General features: G+C 41.0%; 1 long non-coding RNA gene across 3 annotated transcripts; it reads right to left on the bottom strand.

The window, feature by feature from the left end:
* Positions 1 to 1120: 1120 nt before the first annotated feature.
* Positions 1121 to 6380, bottom strand: LOC139632009 (uncharacterized). Of its 3 annotated transcripts, XR_011693482.1 has the most exons (4): positions 4415 to 6380; positions 3612 to 3701; positions 1657 to 1826; positions 1121 to 1434 (listed from the first exon to the last, which is right to left on the bottom strand). It is a non-coding gene; the product is annotated as an uncharacterized lncRNA (long non-coding RNA). The 3 variants fall into 3 exon arrangements; XR_011693480.1 differs by having other exon boundaries at positions 3612 to 6380; XR_011693481.1 differs by having other exon boundaries at positions 1657 to 3701.
* Between the last annotated feature and the right edge of the window lie 700 nt (positions 6381 to 7080).

Here is a 7080-nt window from a genome sequence, read left to right as displayed (position 1 = left end):
CAGATGGTTGTGGTGTGGCTCCAAACTGCTCATTAAAGAATTTTATAGTTACAATCACTGAAGCGTGGGGAGCTCAGCATTGCAGAATAGGACGGCACAGCACAGCAAAGGTGAGGCGCAGCCCTACATGGAAAATCACATTTCAGCACAGCTTGATATGGTACTATAGAGCACGGCATGAAAGACCACAGAGCAGTGAAGCCCAGCAAGGCGTAGCATAGGATATCGGACTGCTTGACTCTGGATTAAGATAGCAAAAACAAAAAACGTGTAGTGATCTAGCTCGTAACACTGGCCCATCCTGCTCTGGCTTGAAACAGCCTGTAAACAATATAGCATGGCAAAACTGAGTTGCGCATATCAGATCAGCGTAACAAAGACAAATGAAAAATGATGAGGTCTAGGCTGTGACAATTAAAATTAAATTAAAATTTCCCAGTAGATTTTGCAGGTTTTTCTTATTATTATCGTTTTCCTCTTACATATGGCTGTATGGGATAGTCTTTTTTAAAGGCTGACAATAAAACAGGTGTATGTGTGTGTGTGTGTGTCTGTGTGTGTGTGTGTGTGTGTGTGTGTGTGTGTGTGTGTGTGTGCGTGAAAGCATGGTAACATTGCACAACAAGAGGTGATACTCTGGACTTGAACCCAACAACGTGACAAGTATGTGAGATCCCCCTGCTGCTGCACAGAGCCCCTCAGCCCTGCTGTGCTCCGTTCTGTTCCGTGCTGAGGCGTTCTGCTTCATGCCAAGCGGGCTAACTACACTGTTATGCTTCGCTAGTGCAGAACATCAACTGCATCTGCCACACTGCCCTGTCTGTTTGTGTGTGTGAGGGGATGAATATGTATGGGGATATAATAAAGGGATAAAATAAGTGACTGAGAGAGAGAGAGAGATCAAACTAAAGCTGATAGGGGAGAAAGAAGGAAGGAGGAAACAAGAAAGAAAGAAAAAGAAAGTGGAGAAGATTACGGCGCACAGGAGAGAAAAAGATTTTGTGAAGAAATTAGAAATACAAAAAACAGATGGAGAGAAAAGTTAGAGAACAGTTCAGTGCTCGGACCATCTACTCCAAGCTTCATCCAAATTTTTGCTGGATGAAACTGTGACTTTGTGTGTTTTGGAGAGAGGAGAAATTTCAAATTTTCTGACTCCTACATATCTACATAACTGATATGGTTCACATCTCTGCGTCATCTGACTGTCAACCATCTGTTCGGTTGCTGCTCAATAAAAAATAAAAAAAGAAAAAGAAAAAACATTGATTTTCCAGTGAATTTTTAAACTTTAAACTTTAATTTCACTCTTTCCCTCTGGCTCCTACTGCTCTCACACACTCTTTTGATGCTCTCATGTCTCTTGTCTGTCACATGATCTCCATGACACGCTGCAGTGATGTTCCTGAGGGGCTTTGCACCAGCACATGACGACTTTAAAAGAAGAGAGAAACACAGAGTAAGAGTCTTAAGAGTAATTCTTATAGTCTCATAGTCATGCCCTGAAAAGAAAAGAAAAACAAGCTGGAATAACTTTTATTACTTTTGAGAGGAGACAGATAGGAAAAGATGGCTATATGGACATATATGGACAAAAACCCTCCACATGTACATAAAAACATCAGTGTTAGGCATCTTGTATTATTAATGTTCTACCCCTAGTAGGGTGAGCAGCAGTGCAGTCGCTGCCATATGAGGGTGCGTTGACTCCTGCCCCTGGGTCTGTTTTTATGGGCTTTCCAAATGGCTATCTGAGCCGTCCTGACAGGATATTTATGGAGACCTGTGCCAGTTTCTTCCTGACATATTTTCGAACAACACAGCAACTGAGAGAGGAAGAGCGATGGAGAGAGAAAGAAAGGGATAAAGAGAGAGAGATAGGACAACATAAAGGCAAACATATACAAAATACTGTCAAAAGAAAAACTCAGTGAAAGCTGTACTGATTTATAATTTTATAGTGACAATGGGTCAAAGGATGTGTTATACGAAAACAGTTCCCCTTAGAAGCAAACCCACGGAGAATTACCCCCTGACTGTGCAGTCCCATTCAGCTCTTCAGAGCGTTTTATCATCCGTCAGTTTATTATTTTGGTTTAATGGCCTGCAGCTTTGTTTTTGGTGTTCCTTTTAAAAAAAAATAAAAAAATAAATAAAAGTTTTGACAAACTAATGTTACACAACCTCCCCAGGAAGGACTGACAAAGTTAGCAGCTATCTGGTTACAGAGGAGCATTTAGCTGTAACGAGTAAAGTAAAGCTTGGTTAGGTTTGGGCAGTGGTTCATTTATGAAAATTACAAAAACCGCAGTGTTAAAGGCCATGTTCAGACCTGGCGTGCGTCTCAGGTGATCCCATCACAAGCGGACAGCTCCAAGCATGACAGTTCACACCTGTCATTCAAATGCATCTCCACCTGCGTCTCAAGTGACCACTTGTAATCAGATCTCACTTCACCGCTCTATATGCAAATAGACATGAATGCGTTGATGTTTTAGCCAATCCGACTGTGATGTACGGGTCCCTTGTCAATGTGTTTGTGTGTGTGTGTGTGTGTGACAGAAAGAGAAAGAGAGAGATAAAGAGGGATTGGGGAAAAGAGGGGTTGAGCAAATCACTGCACTGTTCACAGCTCTACAATATAATAAGGTTTTAGCCATTTCAAATAGTAAAATATTGTCGCTTCATTATGAAACTGTGTTGGGACTAATTAGACTGTGGCCGAGGACATCTGTTGAGTAGGTAAAGAATGAGGCCACATGTGGCAGAGACCACCTCTGGATGTGGTCTGGTCAATGCGTTCACACACACCTGAGCTGTCCATTGCATAACTTGCATATAGGTTACTATACTAATGGCAACTTTGTTTTGCAGATGTACTGTCAGTGTGTGCATCTTATCATTTAGGTGCTCTTATATTATTATTGAGAGGCAGCTATGAGGTCCTGTTCTCTACAAGTGAGCTAATAAAGTTAAAAACAAATTAATCTAATGTCTTTACGATCAGCATATTAAGTCAACAAGCACTTAAACTCTCTTCAGTTAGGTCTGTGATTCATTCACATCTTGATGGCACAAGCATAAGCACACACACACACACACACACATACACACACACACACACAAACATGTTGTTTCTAATTACACTGCCTCCCTCTTACTAAGTCCCAGCCACCCTTCTGTCCATCTGTCCTGTCCTCCTGCTCCAGTGTTTCCTGAGAGACATCCCAACAAACTTATATACCAAATATATTGCTGGTTACCTACTGTGAAAATATTACCACTCTAACAGGGTACACATGTACATCTAGTCATGTATTCATGTATTCGATAGGGTGTAAAAATATTACATTACTGACACTAACTCTGCACATGAACACACTTCTTTGGTTTCTAATGCCCGCAAACACTGACCTTTGTGTGTGTGTGTGTGTGTGTGTGTGTCAGCCAGTTATTGTTATCTGTTTTTATTTGTTCATTAATTTAATTTGGCACCCGGTGAACTGCCTGTTTGGAGCAGTCATTACAGTAACACAGGTGAAAAATGAAGACAGGAAACATCAGGATAGAGAGAGGGATGACATGCAAAACACATCTTGCTGGATTCAAACCTGGCAGTGGCTATGGTAACAGGAATACTGCTACATGTAGTTTCAACCATTCAACCCTTATCCTTGACAGATTTCTTGTTTTCTTGACTCCTGTACAGTGAAAGAAAGTCAGTCCAGTTATTCAATCATTCGATTTGATCCCTTCAACTTGCAGATTTTCCACCCATGGTACCCTCTTGAAACTGAGCATGTATATGTCAGGTACTTTGCTCCTACAGAATCATATTTACTGTTGATATATTAATGTCTGTATGAATTCTCTGATGACAGGCAGTGAATTGGCTGAGGCTAACAAACCGCTTTATCAGAGGAATGTATAACATTCTCCCATACCACACTGCATCATTTAAATGAGGGATTTTTGAACTTTTCCTGACCTCAGGCATTAATTAAATATATTTAGATATGAAAATAAACAGATCGGTACATGTCAATGTGCAGTAGGTCTTGATAATTCCTGACATATAAGACACATAAGATGTGCCGTCTTTTAAAAATAAAATCTGCCTTCAGGGGATGAGAGGCTTTACCTTCCAAACAAGACATGCAGACGTTTTACTCAAAATTTAGTGAATTTAGAAATGTCAGAGGGTTCAGTTCTTGATAAACAACCACAGGCCCTGAACCGACATAAACTTCAAACTGCTTTAATGACAAAATCAAAGCTAAAGCTTCTTTTTCAATCACAGAATAATTGAATTGATGCCTGTTTTTTTTTTTTCTTTGAAAAGAAGCTCAGAGTCAATACAAAATCCATCTTCCTGTAACAGTACCTCACCTGCACCCACATAACTAGCACTGACCTGAAGTTTGAATAGTTTATATTTGGGACAGCCAGGACAGATGCATCACAAAAAGCATACTGACAAGCAGGAGACCAGACATACTTCATCTAGGCCTTTAGCAGCTCAGTTCAGAACAACAAAGTTCTACAAAAGCCTCATTGGTAGATAGTGATCGATTGCCCCACAGAAGTCCTACTAACGTCACTGTCACTGTCGAACAGTGCCCTAACACACTCCACGTGAGAAGACCAAGAATTGCAATACATGACATCATCCAAATTAACAGCACAAGCATCTAAATCACCAATAACATTGTCATGTAAACACAGGAACGTAGCCGGTGCAATACGCAGACCTAAAGCTCTGACAGAGTAACATCATAGCCCAATTGTGAAAACAAAGCAAAGCCAAGCCAGATGACAATGGCTCAGCAATTCCATTTTGCAGCATATAATTGATTTCCATATCCATAAACTTGCGCTTCTCTGAATTGACTCAATAAAATCACAGTTTAATAGTTGTTGCTTCTCCTACATCAATATTGTGTTCAATCATACGTGTACAAGATGGAATGCCTCCAAACAAGCTGGGATAAGAACTTTTTTTAGTTTGGCCAATTCTATTCACTGTGACTCATAAAAATGGCCCAAAATACCATTCAGATCCTATAGTACTTCAGAGTTTTTAAAAACAACCTGTTAACAATTCTCAATCATTTCTAGGCAAATCATCCTCACCAGATGCTCCGCTGTAAGATAAGGCTGTGACACTCACACAGGATGAGCGCAATCTATTGGTGGTCTCTGCTCCCGAGATGCATGGACGTAATATAGTTTTAATAGATTGACATGACATAGCTGGTGGTGTTTATGATGTTCAGGGTTTCACTACTGTGTGTGGGCCTTAAAACTTGGCTTGGAATGAAGAACCAACGAGAGGTAATAAAGCCAAAACTTGGATTCCTAGACTGAAAGAACACTGCTCAGCACAACAATCGTATGGGCATTTAATTTTTCCCTGTGGAGAGGCCAACTTTTCTTTTGCCAACTCTGTAGCTGAGTAAAGTCGCTGCCTAAAGCCATTGATATAATTAATCATATTCTGTGGAGGTTTGGCTTCCTTCTAGTCATTTTGCAAAGCAGCCAATGGCCCAAAGATAGTAAGACCAAAAAATAAATCATTGTGGTTGAATCCTGTAGTCTCCTGTGTCACCTCCCTTGCTGCAAGCAATAGCCACAGTAACCCATCCTCCCAGTCAGCGTTCATCTCAACACAACTCTGCACGCAACAAAAATTTTAAGGTCTGATGGAAAGATTCCATTATACATGACATACTCTTTGAATATGCGTGCGCACGATTTTCCCCCTCATCCGTCAGAAGAAGAGACTGGAAAAATTCCTTCAGTGTGGAATCCGCCTTATGTTTACTCACCAACTCACTATGTGAGATAGACAAGGGAGAGGGAAAGACTGTTGCTCACTTGTGGCACATGTTTCTTGTTTTCATCAGGGCCATTACTACCAAGTGGCACTGGGACAACCACAGGGTGTGCTGGCTGATCAGCCCAAACGTGTGCTCCAGCCACGTTGTTGCCCAAAATCAGCATGATGCAGTCCACAGGCAAACTGGGAAAACACACCATATCAATCTCACCTTCAAACAACTCTGAATGAAACACGAGTTTATTTAGTAGTGTATCAAAGTCTGACATACACATGCCCAATTCAGGAATAAAGGATCCATTGTCGGTTTCTTTAGAAAGAGGTAGTGCAGATGCAAGGATACATGAATCAAACACTCACAGTCTTGTCACTAAAGCAGCAGGTTTCACTTGAACACAACTCAACTGTCTGCTCAGTCAGGAAACTTCCACCAGAATGCCCAGAGAAATACAGCACATACCACCAGCAGGGAAATTTTCTCTACCAAAGCCATAATTGCAGGGTCCCACACTGCCACTTCTATGGGTCAAAACATAGTCATCTGCCAGCGCAGCAGCCTACACTGCTGTCTTCACTTTTTGCTCACTTATATACATTGCAATTCTGTCAGGGAGGTTATCATTGCCACAAGACAACTCACTCCAAGACACACTAGACAATTTACTGTTGTTAATTAAGCTCAGCCTTTTGCTTTCCAAATCCAATTTTGCCCTTTCTGTCGGCAGCCTCATTTTGTCCAGTGCCTTTATCAAAATCTGCCTGCTGACGTACTTTTTCCAATGCCAATTCTAATTCCTTCTCTAATTGTATCCACAACTCTTTCTGTTGCTCACAAGAGCGACTCCTGAGTCAAAGGGACCACAGCCAAATCAGTAGAAGTAGGAGACAGTTGTGATGATAAAATTTCCATTTTATACAACTTTGCCTGTACAATAGCCCTAATATTTTCTTTCACTCTCCTATCAAAAGTGCTTTATAATGATCAGTTACCTTAATCAGCTTCTCCTTTGTACAGTGCTTTATTAAAGCTGCTATGACTGAATTAAATGGCCAATGCACAAATAGTAAGTCTCCAGTTAACAAAAGACTGTACAGTATTGTACAACATGGCATGAGAGCAGCCTCATTAACTGAGCGTCCCCTCTGACTGCCTACCCGAGCTACCTAACTAAACTCTGGTCTTCAAGGGACACTGACAGGCTTATTTACACACCACAACTCACTTGTGCAAAGTGACCAGC

The sequence above is a fragment of the Trachinotus anak genome, unplaced genomic scaffold, assembly GCF_046630095.1.
Source record: "Trachinotus anak isolate AG129_WGS33_773 ecotype Australia unplaced genomic scaffold, CSIRO_AGI_Tana_v1 ptg000014l, whole genome shotgun sequence".
Classification (NCBI taxonomy): domain Eukaryota; kingdom Metazoa; phylum Chordata; class Actinopteri; order Carangiformes; family Carangidae; genus Trachinotus; species Trachinotus anak.
The sequence above is the reverse complement of the archived record's forward strand: the minus strand, read 5'-3'. Positions and strand labels throughout refer to the sequence as shown.